Below are 15,557 nucleotides of genomic sequence, written 5' to 3' on the forward strand. Positions count from 1 at the left end.
GATACTGATCGAACCTTGAAGTATATTTGATGCATCGCAAGGAAAGATAAAGATAGGTGAGTTGCTCATCTTTCTCTTTATGGGCTTCTGTTGTGCAAACCTGCCGAGTCTAAGAGTTATATCTGCGGACCCATTTCGTTCATTTTTCTTGACTGCAGCAAGAGAACGAATTTGGGGCGGTACGGTGGGTTTCACCGTGTGTGAGGAATGAGCGCGCGCTCTGTGTTTGAGAACGGCGATTTGCGGCATTAAATGTGTTGTTCACTGAAGGGGTTTACCGACAGTGCTAGATAATTCTGCGTAGCAAGTACACTTTGCGGGGTTTACCGGAGGTGTTTTGCGGGCGCTTTCAGGGTTTACTGAAGCGCAACAGTTTTTGAGACACCCGCGCTGTCAGGGGTTACTGCAGCGTGCTGGTCAGATCTGTATGTCGATTCTCTGTTTTGATATAGGCTCTGGGATGGACTCGGCAGTCTTGACACTGGCAGAATTCCACCTTGCGACTAAATTTTAAATCCATATATTTTGACAATTGTTTGACTGTGGCAGAATACCACATTGTAACTAAGTTTAACTCTGTATAATTGTTATAATTGTCAGACGGCTGATCAAATTAAACAAATTAAGAGTACAGAGAACACCAAATTTAACAATTTTATTAAGTGTATTTAATTAAGTGTATTTAATTTAGTGTATCTGAATTGAATAAAACTTTTTCTTTGTTGGGGGTGTCAACACACGAAGTAATGGCTCATGTGTAAGTAAAAGGAGCTGCTCCTAACGAAGCTCTCACTGCTCAAGTAGCGATGTTAGGCATCGGAAATAAAGAAAAGATTAAACAGAAAATGGCTAAAGATGAATTTAAAGAAATATGGGGTCCGTAGGCAGTGTGAATTGGGGGTGATGAAGGAAGTTAATGATCCTAGGAAACAAAAGAAATATGCACAAGTTTTGTGTTGTTTGAGGATTGTGCGAGCAAAAAGTCTTTTAACAGATCGCAATGGAAGAATAGTTTATGTGGATAAACTGGCACAAGCCGCTAGAGATACTACGCAAGATATGTGGGATTTATTAGACATTGTAACTAAGGAGCCAAGAGCAGATGCAGGGAGAGTCCCTAAAATCGATGATATTTATAGCTGGCAGGAATATGCTTCAAAACTGAAAGCAGCGATTGCCAAGGCAGGGAGACATGTGACGAATGTTTCTGAGAATGGTAGTATACAGGTTGCAGCTATTTCTCCTGGGCACCTGGAGGAAACTGAGGATGAGTGGGGCGAGTATGTGAAACTGCGTGTCCAACCCAAAACTACCCCGCTATAGTGAAATTGATCAGGAATCGACAGCGGCTGGTCAAGTGGGGGTTTATCGATCTATGGTGTGCGAGATTTGACTAGTATTGTAAATATACTGCCACTCAATGAAATCTAAAAGTACCAATTCTGAATTTTGGGATCGTTTGTGGGTAATGGCAAGAGCCAACCGCCTAGCAGTAAAAGAATAAAGATCCGTATTCAATTTGGGAGCAAGTCTGCCCGTCTACATACACGGGACAGATCATCTCACCCCTCCTTTACAGCCACCAGCGAATGAAGATGATTACGCAACTCAGTACAGAGTGCTGCGTACTGAAGTACAGCGTGCAGTTGGAAATGGAATTCAAACTTTCACTAATGTGACAAGCGATTCACAAAAGCACTGAAAGAATTTGTGGCAGCACGAGGGGGGCCTGACTTAGATTCTCCAATCATGCTCCACACTGCGCAGTTAAATATGAATGCTAAATTTACACAGTTTCATTCTTCTCTGTCAACAATTATTGACTGATCTTCTTTTGTTGCATGGGGGACACGGGCTCAAGACATCATGGAGCAACAAAAGAAGGGACTAGTTGCTGCAGTTGGTCAGACCTCTGCTCCAGCATTTCGCTGTTATCATTGCCAGCGTGATGGTCACTACGCAAACAGGTGCCCTGATCGAAATTTAGAGTGAAATTTCAGAAAGCCTAGTTCCTCTTTTCAACAACAGCAGACACCAAAACCACTTCCTTGAGATCGTGCTAAAAATAACCCTGGTGCAGAGAAGCAGGGTGCTGACCTGGAAGCAGGTTGAAAAATTGACAAGAGTCCTTGAGAATACAGACTGACAGATAGTGGCCTCCATTTTATATGAACACCCTTGTCCATTTTTACATGCTAACCTAAGAGGCCAGGATAGCTACATTCTCGTGGACCCTGGGTCTGCATCTCAGTAACTGTTATTAATTTGCCTTTAACAAACAAACAAATGCATCTTCAAGGTATATCTGGTTGCAGTCTTTTCACACAGTCTCTATGATTCCTCCAATAATATATCCATTTGAACAGCCTTTTTGTGTGCAATTCTGGGTTGGACATTTATTTGTTTGTTTGTTTATTTTTTTTTTTGTTGGGTTTGTTGTTAGATGATGTTTTGCTGACTAGGGGCAATTAATTAGCTCAGTATTTACCAATTCCCATACCAGTGTTTAATAAAACTGGAATTCCTTAATTAAGCCTTGGAGCTATCACAGCTAATGAAAAGGAGTCTACTGATTCCTCAGTGATACAATATTTCTCTGAGAAATTTCCAAAATTGTGGTCAACTTCTAAACTTGATGTTGGTCTTTGCAGGATTAAACCTTTGAATGTTTCAGATCCTATACATCCTCCAGTATTCCAGTATCCTCTTTGGAGATAAGCAGAGAGAGCTGCACAGGAAATTTGAACCAGCTTCAGGAATCAGGGATATTGGTAAGGTGTAACTTCCTCAATGAACTTAACTATGCAGCCTGTGAAAAAAAAAAAAAAAAAAAAAAAAAAAAAGCCAGATGGTAGCTATAGGTTTTAACTATAGACTACACCGCATTGAATGCTGTGACTCCTAAAATAACTCCTATTGTGCTAATCCGTCAACCATTCTTAAGGACATTTCTTCTCCAACCATCGCTATTTTTAGTGCAGTAGACATAACCAATGGTTTTGGTTTTGTCCTATCATCAGAGAAGAAGATCAATATAGATTTGCCTTTCAATATTGTGACATCATTCTTCTCGCATCTCAAGATAAAGCACAACACTTGAGTGTACTCACTCGGTTGTTGAAAGCTCTCCAAGAGGCGGGTTTCCTCTTGAACAAGCGAAAGGTCCAATTGTTTCAATCGGAAGTTACATTTTTAGGTCAAAGTATAGGTCGTGAGGGAAAGAGACCTCTTCCAGACCGGGTCATAGCCATTACTCAATAAAATAAGCCAACCACAGTTACTGTTTAAAGATCATTAATGGGTCTATTTAATTTTAATCGGATGTATATCCCCGATTTTTTCTGATTTGGCTAAACCTCTAAGAGAGGCTCTTAAAGGAGGCCTTCTGGGTGCTTCGCCTTTGGAGTGGACAGCAGACATGGCTGAGTCGATGACTCTCCTCAAAATCCGCATTAGCCTCCTCTCCTCTCCCGCGTTATATCACCCCGACATGACAAAGACATTCCATGTATGGACACATGTTGGCACAAGTGCTTATAACTGTGTGCTGGGACAATGTAAGGTGACAAAAGTTATGGCATTGTTGGGTACTATTCAACTTTGATTCCCTCTTCCATGAATGGACAGATGCCGTGTTTGATGGCCTTGGACTGTGCTGAGTGGGAGTTGAAGGTCACTGAGGCCATCGTCTGTTACAATCAGATGATCCTTCACACTCTCCACACATCGTTTTCTACGCATGGTCGCAGAGACAAAAATAAAGTCGATTTCAAATCAACGACATGCAAAATGGGAAACTGCTCTCATGAACCCTCAGCTCACTGTTGTTGCAGACAACTGGACAAATCCTGCCTCCCTAATGGAGAATGAGGGGAGTGCACATGACTGTGCCAAGGTAATTATCTGTGACAGGGGACATTTTTCAGAGATGAACCATTTTCAGATTCTCTGGACATGTTCGTGGATGGCAGCAGATTTTACGAAGGTGACGCGCTATATGGGCTGGGCGGTAGTAGAGGGGAAGATGGGCGAGGTCCTGGCTGAGGGGTCGCTTCGGGGAGGAAGTGCTCAGATAGCTGAATTGCATGCTTTGAAAGCTGTCTTAAATCTGGCTCTTAAACTAACTGCAGGTGAAAATAGCTCCACTAATGTAAATATTTTTACTGATAGTGCATACAGCTACCATGTATTGCAGAGTTATGTCCCTGTTTGGAAACGTTGTTGTCATTTGACCACAGCGGGTACGCCAATAAGTCATCAAACCGTGATTAAAGAAATTCTTGACAAGTGTGAGAAAATTCCACCAAACAGTGTCGCGCTATGTAAAGTCACAGGTCACAGTACATTCAATGATTGATTGGCAAAAGGAAACTCTCAAGCTGGTAAGGCTGCGAGAGAAGCTGCAAAGGGTGTAAGGGTGTGGCACTTGAGGAAGTAACTGTTATTTTCCCTGTTCATCCTGATTGCACGGGTTCCAAAACTTTATCTAAATTGTACACAACTGAGGATCGTGAAATGTGTCAGAAATTAGGAGCTACCTTAACTGAAGAAGGGGTTTATGCTCTGAATGAAAAGTCAAACTGAACTAATTGATTTGTACCACAGCATTGCACACCAAGGGGTTCAGAAAACACATGCTATGTTACAACAAACATGGTTTTGGTCAGAGATGTTACAAACTGTGAAGGATAGACTGTCCAGATGTATCCACTGTTTGCAAACCGAAGCCATAATTTGGAAAAGGTAAAATCCCAATTGGTCACAGTCCTCGCCCGCGAGGACCATTCACACATCTACAATTGGATTTTATTTCGTTACCTTCTGATCGTGGGTACAAATATGTACTAGTTTTTGTTTGTAAATTTTCCAGATTCTCTGAAAGGGTATATTGGATTTTCAGTCCCTCTCATTGCACCATGGTTCGGGAATGATAGGTTTTCATAAAATATGGGTATCTTTACTGGGATTTAGGTTATAAGTAATGTCTGTATTTGGTATCTGTGAGGTGACTGAGGGTCTGACCTAGGTCAGGAATGCAATAACAGTGATTATTAATTTAGCCCGGCTTCCAGAGAATAATACATATATTCGTTTATTGCAAAGAGTTATTTTACGATATAACAAATTAACCAAAATTCATCATAGTTGTACAAGACATATAAAAAGAAAATACAACTAAGTCAAATTTCTTTCTAAAAGGTCTTTGGGTTTTAACTGTACCTTCCCCTAAAGCTCTGTTGTTGCGGTCAGGTCCTTCGGGTCCACTGAAGGACACTTTATAGGAGTATCTTAAAGTACTCACGTGCGCATTGAAGAATGCCATTTGAGTGCCCTCAGTGCTCAAAATGCTGGAGATCTTAAAACACTATATTCAATGTAAAGGTTAAAAATCACGTACAAGTGGGGGACGAAGTGATGATAAAGAAAATAGGGAACTTAGGACCAATGTCCTCCAAGTATGAGGGTCCTTATTTGGTGTTGTTGACTACTCCAACATCTCTTCTTGTTGAAATCGAGCCAGGGCTGACTCGATGGATGCATCTTGCACAAGTGAAGCCTCTGTCGCCGCTTGCTGATACTAACAACTCTCTCTCTCATGTGATTTAGTCCAACAGGTGCAGTATTTTATATCAGAGGAATGGCTGCTAAGGAAGAACAATGACTAATTGTTTCCTCTCTTTAGGTTTTCAACTATGATTCCATCCGGACCTATTGTGTTTAATATATATATATATATATATAAAAAAAGAGAAACTGAAAACCATGGTGTTTATGTTTATGTGTACTGGTATTGTCCTGTTTAGTTTGTCTATGTGTTGTTATGTGTGTGTATTTGTTGTGTTTTTATCCAAATATTTCTGCTCCTACTATACTATATCTCTAATAGGTGCGAGTGCATGCTGTCACAGAAATATTCTGCATATATTTACCACACACGACTGGTTCTAAGGTGACTCTTTGATGTGACTTCTGCAACAGTGCAGCTCATTGACATTCTGGGAGTGGGTTGCTGTGCTCGTGGCTGGACATCAGTGTTTCATCGCATCATCATAACATCACTCGTTAACTCTACGTCATCTGAGAGACTGTGCTAAAGTCTACCAGCTGATATATATATATATATATATATATATATATTTTAGTATATGTATATATATATATATTTACATATAGATCAAAAGATATTTTTATTCTCCCATTTGTAGTGATGAGGAAATCTATACCTTACAGGTGAAGGGTAAGGAAAGGTATGAGATGTTGAAAACGATCACGAAAGTTTGGAAATTAATATCTTCAACTGCTATCTCCCAAGGGCAAGAAGAGAAAGAACGATGATAGAGTTTAGAGTTGGGAAAGATGTAAAGCTGTGGTAAGTCCTCAACCCAGCAAAAGTCCAGGGGACGCCAGGGGTCGAATTTCCTTTCTCGTCTGGCCATCTTGGTGAAGATCTTTGTTAATTTTAAGGTAGCCTGGGGTTAGAGAGGTATCTACAGTACTATCTATCTGAAATTTTTTTATTGATTTTCTATATTTTTCATGTATGCATCATGTATTTTTCCTTTTGAATTACTCTGTATTTTTGATTTTGATTTAAGGAAAAGGTTGTGGCGAGTCTTTTGATAAGACTCGAGTGGGGGATTGGTGTGTGGAGATTCTAAGAAATCCACATGGTGATAGAGTTTCTAGGAAGAAGTCCACGTATTTAAATTAAACCCAAGTGTTGTTGAGAGATTCTGAGAAGTCACGTACTCAGAATGTGTTCTATTCATAATGATAAGTTTCATTTCAAAAGTTAAAAAAATAATATTTCATGTCTCATATATATATATATTAATAGGTTTCATTTTTATATTCAAAAAATGTTTTTGGTAAACTTATGGTATATTTCATATGTATTTCACAGTATTTCTAACTGCGTAGTCAGCTGAGTCTGTTTTGCATATGAAGTTGAACTGTATGTATTGTTCTTTTTGTATCAATATTTCTTAGAATTATCAGTATGATACTTTGAATCTAAAAGAGGAAGAAGTCCAAATCGAGACATTGACTAGACTATTTTTAAAGGTCAGGTGTTATTAGTGAATAGCCAGATGACGACTTATGTCTAGAACAACAGTATATAAGATAGACTCTGCAAAATAGAATAGGGTTTTGACTTTCTGAGACTCTCTGGTCTCTCTATCTTTTCAGCTCACTTCCTCTTCTTTGGCTTCACTCGACCACTCTTAGACTCAGACTTAGAACTTTTACAGGTTTTTATTCAAATTCAGATACCTTGAAATTCAGATACTTTGATACTCTGATACTTTAATATTTTAATACTAATATTTTGGTACTTTTGATTCGAACAGAATAATTGTTTATGTTTTACTTACAATTTTATTAATGTTTTGATTAATACTGGTTGGGTTCAATCCATCATAAATGGATTGTTATTAAAAATGTACTAACATTGGATTTACATTTTCTATATTTGAAGGTTGTTGATTATTATCCAGAACTTTATTTCCAAGTTATGATTTGTGGTTTCTGTTCTCTATATTCTTTTTAATAAATTTACATATTATTACACCTTGACCGTCTGAATTGGATTAAATTTTGCATCAGTAATCATTTATCTACATTAAGGGTTTTATGTTATATCTGCTGTTGTTTAATGAATGTTTATTGCATTATTTAAGAGTCGTGTGTGTTACCCTGATGGTGTTTGTGTGAATGACTTCAGTCTGGATATTAGTATGTACTTCAGCTTGTGGAAAGCTGCTTGTGATGAGCTTTGATTCTTCACGTGGCTCTCTGTTTTACCCCCTGCATTATTATGGTGCTCGTCAGTATATGTTAAAAGTATAAAACACATTTTAGTAGCAGTGTGCATTGTTGGATATACTGGTTACATTTCAAATGTTCTTGTTTGTACAATGTTTGTACAATGTTTGTAAAATGTTACGAATTTTAACTGTGATTGTGTAAAAATACGGTGAACAGTTGGCACGGCATGATCTTTGAGCAAAAGTATTTTGGCAAAGCCAGCATCATACTGTGAATTGTTCTCAAAACAGTCAGCGGTGAAATGTACTGAACACACGTGTGAATGAGCACTGATGTGACTGGGACGTTTGCTTCAAATAAACTGAATCCATGTTTCTCTGATGGGGGGATTGTCACAGATCAGCCAATCACAATGCAGGAACTCTCCCGAATACTAATCACACACACACACGTGCACGTCATTACCTTCATCAAACGGACTGCTCCTGAAGCACACACACCTCACATCAGGGGCAAGTTCAAGCTCAAACCGGTGTGCAACGTTTTGCTACGGTTTCCGGTTTGAACACATGTTTCCTGGAAACGGCGTGCAGCGGGTTTGAGATGTGTTTTCTCTTGTTTGGTGGTGTGTCAAACATTTCAGACCAATCAGCAGCAACATGAGTATAAAACACGCAGTATTAAAGAGACAGCTGCACAATGTATTTAACATCAAAATAAATTCACAAGAGCAAGTATATTGTTTGCACATATTTATTTACATTAAAGGCAAAATAAATAAAATAAATAAGAGCACAATTTATAGATCTGGAACTTCTTTAAGTCTTTAAGTCTAAATATATTTAGTAATCGCAATGTCTTCTGGTACATATTCTTTCCTTAGCAGTGACGTGCACAGACATTTTGAGGGGCAGGGGCTCAAGTGGAAAAAAGGGCACTTCTCATATTTATTTCAATTTATTTCTAACAAAACGTTAAATATATTAACACAACTCTGACTTACCAATTATTTTAATTCCCTCACACTCACCCAATTGTTTCATGTTGTTTCATTTTTCAACAGATGTCTACAAAATAATCAGTTCACAGTGTTGTATAATTACATTACTGCACACACACACACGCGCACGCACACACACACAAACTGATGGTGACAAGAACTTTGTTTCACATTTGAGGAAGGGTTGGTAAAATCTATCAGCATACAACATACTAATAGAATGGATAGTTATTAGATGAGGAGCCGGAGATCAAAATTATGAAGTTTTATTGTTTAAGGCAGGACACTTCATGTGCTGTTCAATTTTGAGATTTTGGTCTATTTTGCTTCCATGTCTTCTTTTGCTCTAATGGAAAGGACATTTCCAAAATTCTTTATTTGTTTGAACAAGAAAGCTGTGCGCAAACAGAAACACACACATATATACATATATTAATTTATTTAAAAAAAATAAACTCCCCGGAAAAAGGGCACTTTCTCTCGAGGAAGAAAAAGGCAGGTGCTCAAGCACCCTTTGATGTCTATGTGTGCACGTGCCTGTTCCTTAGGAAGGTGTGCTAAATACTGATTAATGTAACATAAAAATACTATACATATTTATATATTTTCCTATTGCATTGTGGAGTGACATTGTCATCAGGTTATTTAATAACGTATTTTGAAAGTATACTTTCAACGCATTGTTACAATGATCATTTTAAGCACACAGTTAAAAAAAATATTCAAAAAATTGTTTTACAGTGTGTTAAAAGTTGTATTGTGAAAATAGCCAAAAGCATAATGCTAATATACTTTTTATATATTTAAAGAGAGTACATTTTTGTTAGTATATTTGCAATGTACTATTAAAACCGGGAATATATTACAAATACAATAAAGTATACTTTTATTTTCCACTAGGGTGTATGCTTATAACGCGACACAATTGTCTGCTGTGAAACTCGCATGCTTTTTTAACTGGACTTTTACTCAGCTTGATTCTCATACATCACTATATGGGTCAGCACTAGAGGGCAGGCTTATCACAAAAACTATGATACATTACAGCAGATAATCTCACGACAGTCTTCTTAAATCTCAGTTTCATTAGCGTCATTGATCTCGTAAGTGAGGAGTGAAGTCTGTCGGTGTGTTTTAGAGACTCCTGAGTTTACACGTGCACATTTCATCTTCATTACAACAAACATTTGACTTTCGAGTTCAAGGCGTTCGCGGAAAAATGGCATTTAGTGCAGGTAAGAGCTAAAGAAAGAAAACCAGATATCAATATTGGTATGTTTAAAGTTTATCCTAATCGAATTTTAAGCAAGTGATATCGCTTAAGCATTAAACTATATTTGTGTGGAGTTAAAGTACTCTTTGCTTGTCGATATCTGTTAGTTTCGTGTGTAGCTGTGTTTCATGTCGTGTTTTTTGTTTTGTCTTTTCCAGACTATACACGAAAGCTATCGACTGTGAGAGTAACAGAGAAACGTGAGTGCCAGAATTTCAGTTCATTTTATACCAAAAAGCATAAAAAAAACACACAAACTAGGCAGGCAGATCGACAGGAGAGTACCGCAAATAGTGTTACATAGTAAACATGAATATTAGAAATAATAATGGTAAAGTATTTACAATAAAATTATCTTAGTAGTTCTAATAGAAATAAAAAAAAAAATCTAGTTCATATGGGACTAGTCAAGGCAGGAAAAGCGTAAGAAGAGTAAGGGCACTTTCACTTTCACATTAGCACGTTCGGTTTCGCTTGACGTCAGACTGAGTTCGGTACGTTTGGCGTCATGCGAACCCGGGTGCGCACCGGGGTACCGGAGCCGAGACTACCTGAAGGAGGTGATCTGAGTTTGATTACACTCGATCTCTGGCGCGGTTCGTGTGAATATGAAGGCAACACGGACTCGGATGCAAACTTTTTCAGGAAGTAAAGTAACCTTTTGCGTTTTAGCCGATTACAATGTATTTTCTTTATTGCCGGCCCGAGACTTGTGTGTTCGAGTCTCGGGCCGCAATACCACGACAAGGCACCGAACCCCCAACTGCTTTTTTCCCCGGGGGCGCCGCAGCATAAATGATGCCCACTGCCCCGGCATCAATGCAATGGTAATTTTTCACATTCATTACTGTTAAATCAGTTATGTAAATGGGGGACACGGACTCAGTAGTATATTGCAGCAGGTGCACAATACATTTTCATACGTGCCATGGCATCACTGCTGGTGGGAGGGGCCTTGTCGCCTTCTTTGAGGGGGGCCTCAGAGATGTGCAGTACGCCACTGTGTACAGGTGTGTTATGTACAAATGCAAGGAAATGTGAATAAGAAGTATGTGTTAAATCAATAAATGTATAAATAGTGTTGTGTATTGCATGTCTACTGTAAAGCTTACTGTTCGTGAGATGGACTGCTTGAGGGAAGAAACTGTTCACATAATGCACATAATGTTCAACCGATTCACAAACTATCTGTGTTTGTGCTCTTGTGTTTTACAGTGGGCTTAAGTATTCCAGATTTCAGTCTTCCCAGCAGTAAGTCAATTGCAAAATGTGATATTTTTACAATTTAGTGTTTTTCATTGCTAACTCTTACAGTGATACTTTTGTTGTATGTGATTTTCATATTGATTTTAATAAAAAAAAAATATTAAAACAAGTGAGGATTATGCTTAAAACTATATATATATATATATATATATATATATATATATATATATATATATATATATATATATATATACAGTACAAATCCATTTGAATTGTTTATTTTTAACAATAGTTAATATTTTAAATCTCAGCGTATCTTGATTTCAGACTTTTGTACAGATGTTTGTACTGGAAAGAAACAAAAAATACTGCATGAGTAAAATCACTTTTGCAGTGTAAAGCTGTTGCTGGAGAAATAAATGCTAAAGGAGAACTCACAAATTAACCACTGTTTGATTTGCTTTTCTGGATGAATGAATGATGGATGTTTAAACGCTGTCACAGAGAATGTGTGTGCCTTTTAAATACCAAACGTCTGATTTGACTCATTGCAGTGAGGATTGTTCTCCTGGGGAAGAACGTGTCAGATAACAGTCGAGTGGGAAACTTCATCTTAGGAACAGATGCGTTTAAGAGTGAAGCTCCTGATGAGAAGATGCTCCATCAGTACAGTCAGAGAGTTGGAGGAAGACTAAAGAAAAGTCACGTGACTGTCATCATCAATTCTCAGCTGTTCCAGCCAAACATCTCCGATCATCAGATCACACAGACAGTGAAAGAGTGTGTGAATCTGTTTGATGCAGGACCTCATGCCTTTATACTCATACTGAAGCACACAGACTTCACTGAGGAGGACCTGAGAAGAGTGAAGTGTGTGCTAAAAGAGTTCAGTGAAGAAACCATTAAACACACTATAGTGCTCACGACTGATGAAGAGACACACGGCGGTAAACAGGCTTCTGTGGAAGTTAATGAATTCATTCAACAGTTAACTGCAGAGTGTGGAGGAGGACACCTTCAGTTTAAGGATAAAAAAACAACCCGCTCTCAGATTTTCAAAAGAGTTAAGAATACACTGAAGATAAAATATTATCCTGAGACAATGAAAGAAACACCAAAGATCGGCTCATCAGTGGACACAGAAGACAGCGGATCTGTGGATTCTGATCTCTCAGAGGATGAAAATATTGATGAGAGCCATAAAGAGAAAAAGGAAGAAAGAAGAAACGCGGTTTACCTAAGATCCCAAACGCTTGTAAGTCTTCATAGTTTGTTGCAGTGACCCCGAAAAGATATTTGGTGCACTTGAATGTACATTTTTACAATTATGAGTATAATTTGCATTAAATAACAAAATATTTAAAAGTATATTTTTATATAACAGTACTTTTTAGAATGCTTCCATATTTGTTCCCTGTTTTGAAACTGATGTATAGCATGAAATCATGTCACAGGGCGTATAACAGACTGTGTTTTAAGTTTTATTTAAAACAGAATATTGCTTTTAATAGTTTATTTCTATATTTTAAATATTTCGTTATTTTGTGCAATTATACTCGTTAGCTAATTTCAACACTTTTCCCTAGGAGGGCTTTTATAAATTACAATTACAAAAAAACAAGTAGTGCACAAATTTATAATACAAATACACTAAACATGATTACAAGATTGTTGATGTATCAACCAAGATTTCGTGGGCTTTCTTAAAAAATGATTATAATTTACAGGTCAGGCAATGAATGCCAAAATGTTACACCTTTCACTAAGAGAACAGTGCCTGAGCAAATTAATGTTTTACAATGTATAACTTTACAGTCGTTCTAGTGGATCTACTGCTTTTCCCTGCAATCTCTCGAAAAAAGATACATAAGGGCATAGGAGCAAGACCATTTAAACATTTAAACACAAACTTTACATAATGAAAAAAGGCAAAGTGAGCAAAGCTCAAAATCTTGTATTTACATAGGATCTGAAAATGATAGTATCTTATTTGCTTTCTGTCTAAAATGTTCAAATTATGCTCTTTTGAAAAGACATTTAACCTGATTAATTATGGATTGCTAATCCATAGCTAATCCATTTACCATATGTGATAATACACCATCGAATTTAAAAATAATGAGTATTCCTATATCAGTATTATGGGAACGGACTGACTCAACATTATCAATGACAACATTTTGTTCACAATTTTTTAAAATATAAATCAAACCATAACAGAGATTGTTTCGATATATTATACTTTGTGTATACATTTGTACTTACATTTTTTACATCATACTCATTCATCCCGACCACAACATCCATGCTGCTAAATTCAGGCAGTGGAGGTCGTTAGTGGTATTATTAAATTCAATCAATTCAATTCAAGTTTATTTGTATAATACAAATCGTGCAAAGCAACTTTACAGAAAATTAAGTGTCTACAATATTTAGTAGTAGCTTATCAGTTTATGTACATATGGCAGAAATGTACAGAAAAATTAATACAAGACCTAGTCAACCAGATGATGAACACTTTTAACAGCAATTATTATATTATGCAATCAAACTTATAGCAAAATGTGGTAGTTCTGTATGTTGTCTCTGGGTAAGCATCATCTGAGGTCCTCTGAGGGGTTTGCATCATCTCTTCTCAGTGTTCTGGATCCAGACTGGAACTTGTGTAAATCCTAGTTACCACGGGATGTAAATCCAGCAGAAACAGAGAAAACAAATAGAGCCATAATTAGCGTAGCTGCTGTTCCAGCCAAGTAAAATTAATTAGTTTAACCTAAAGCTAAAGAATAATAATGCGCATTTGATCAGATTATGACTGCAGTCCAAAATTATGAGATGCATTATTTGAATGCTTGGCCAAAGAGATTGTGTTTTTAATCTAGATTTAAAACAGAGACATCTGACATCCTTTTGAATATCTATTATATATATATATATATATAGTATTAATATATATATATATATATATATATATATATATACATTATATATTATTATTATTATTATTATTATTTTTTATTTTTGTTATTTATTTATTTTTTTTTTTAAACCCGTGGATTGGTGGGTTGTAAAATGTATTATTAGGGTTTGTGTTTGTTGTTTGTTCTCTGTTTTTATGTTGTATGACACATGCATTGCTTTTATTATTTCCGTTTTTTTCCCTTTTATTATTCAAAATACGTATTCCACTATAATGTGACCCTGGACCACAAAGTCTTAAGTGTCAATTTTGAAATTGAGATGTAGCAATCAGTCTGAAAGCTGGAATAAATCATCTCTCCACTGATGTGTGGTTTGTTAGGAGGACCACATATTTGTCTGAGATACAACTATTTGAAAATCTGGAATCTGAGGGAGCAAGAATCTAAATCTAATCTAAATTTGAGAAAATCATCTTTAAAGTTGGTTGTCAAAATGAAGTTCTTAGCAATGCATATTACTAATAAATTTTGTTTTTTTATATATATGTTGTGGGATTTTTTATATATTTTTTTGTGGAATGATCTTTGCTTAATATCCTAATGATTTTTGACATAAAAGAAAAATCAATAATTTTGACCCATATTATTTTTGGCTATCGCTAAAAATATACCCCAACCGCGACGATTAAGACTGGTTTTTTGGCTCCAGGGACACATATTATAAATATTCTAAATCTTCCGATTCTCAAATACATGAAAGTACAATGTATTTGGTGGGTTAAACACCCTTAAAATTGACCATGTTTGTTGGATCTATAATGGGTGATGGGTGCTGCCATCTGCGCTGAATCCGAGCTGTTGGATTGTTATGGCCCAAATTTGGCTCATTTAAATCACATTAGGCCTGGACCAAACATATAAAAAACAAAAATCACAGACGCTTGATATCAGTTTTTTTTGTTATTGACGTCCTTGCCAATTTAAAAAAAAAATAAATAAATAAAAATGGTATATCAAAACAGCACAGATAACAAGTTGCACAAATAGAAAAATATTTAACAAAACACAAATATATCATGTAATAAATAAATATAGATAACAGCAAGCAGGTAGGGGCAGCTAAAGGATACAAAGACCCTGACTACACCCGACCACCTGGAGAGGTCTTACCTAACTCCCGAGAAAAAACAAACAAACAGGTGAGTCTTCCGGGCCAGTGCTTCCCTCGCTTAACTTACTAGATAACAAAACTGTGACTAACAAATCCACTATCTGCTACTGAAAATAGACAAAGAAAAAAAAAAAAAAAAGGAGAGGTAATGAGAAATCTTCGCATGAAGCAAGAGACCCCAGCGAACGAAAGCAGAGAGAGACCCTGCCATTGATG

This window comes from Cyprinus carpio, chromosome A3, assembly GCF_018340385.1.
Source record: "Cyprinus carpio isolate SPL01 chromosome A3, ASM1834038v1, whole genome shotgun sequence".
Lineage (NCBI taxonomy): Eukaryota > Metazoa > Chordata > Actinopteri > Cypriniformes > Cyprinidae > Cyprinus > Cyprinus carpio.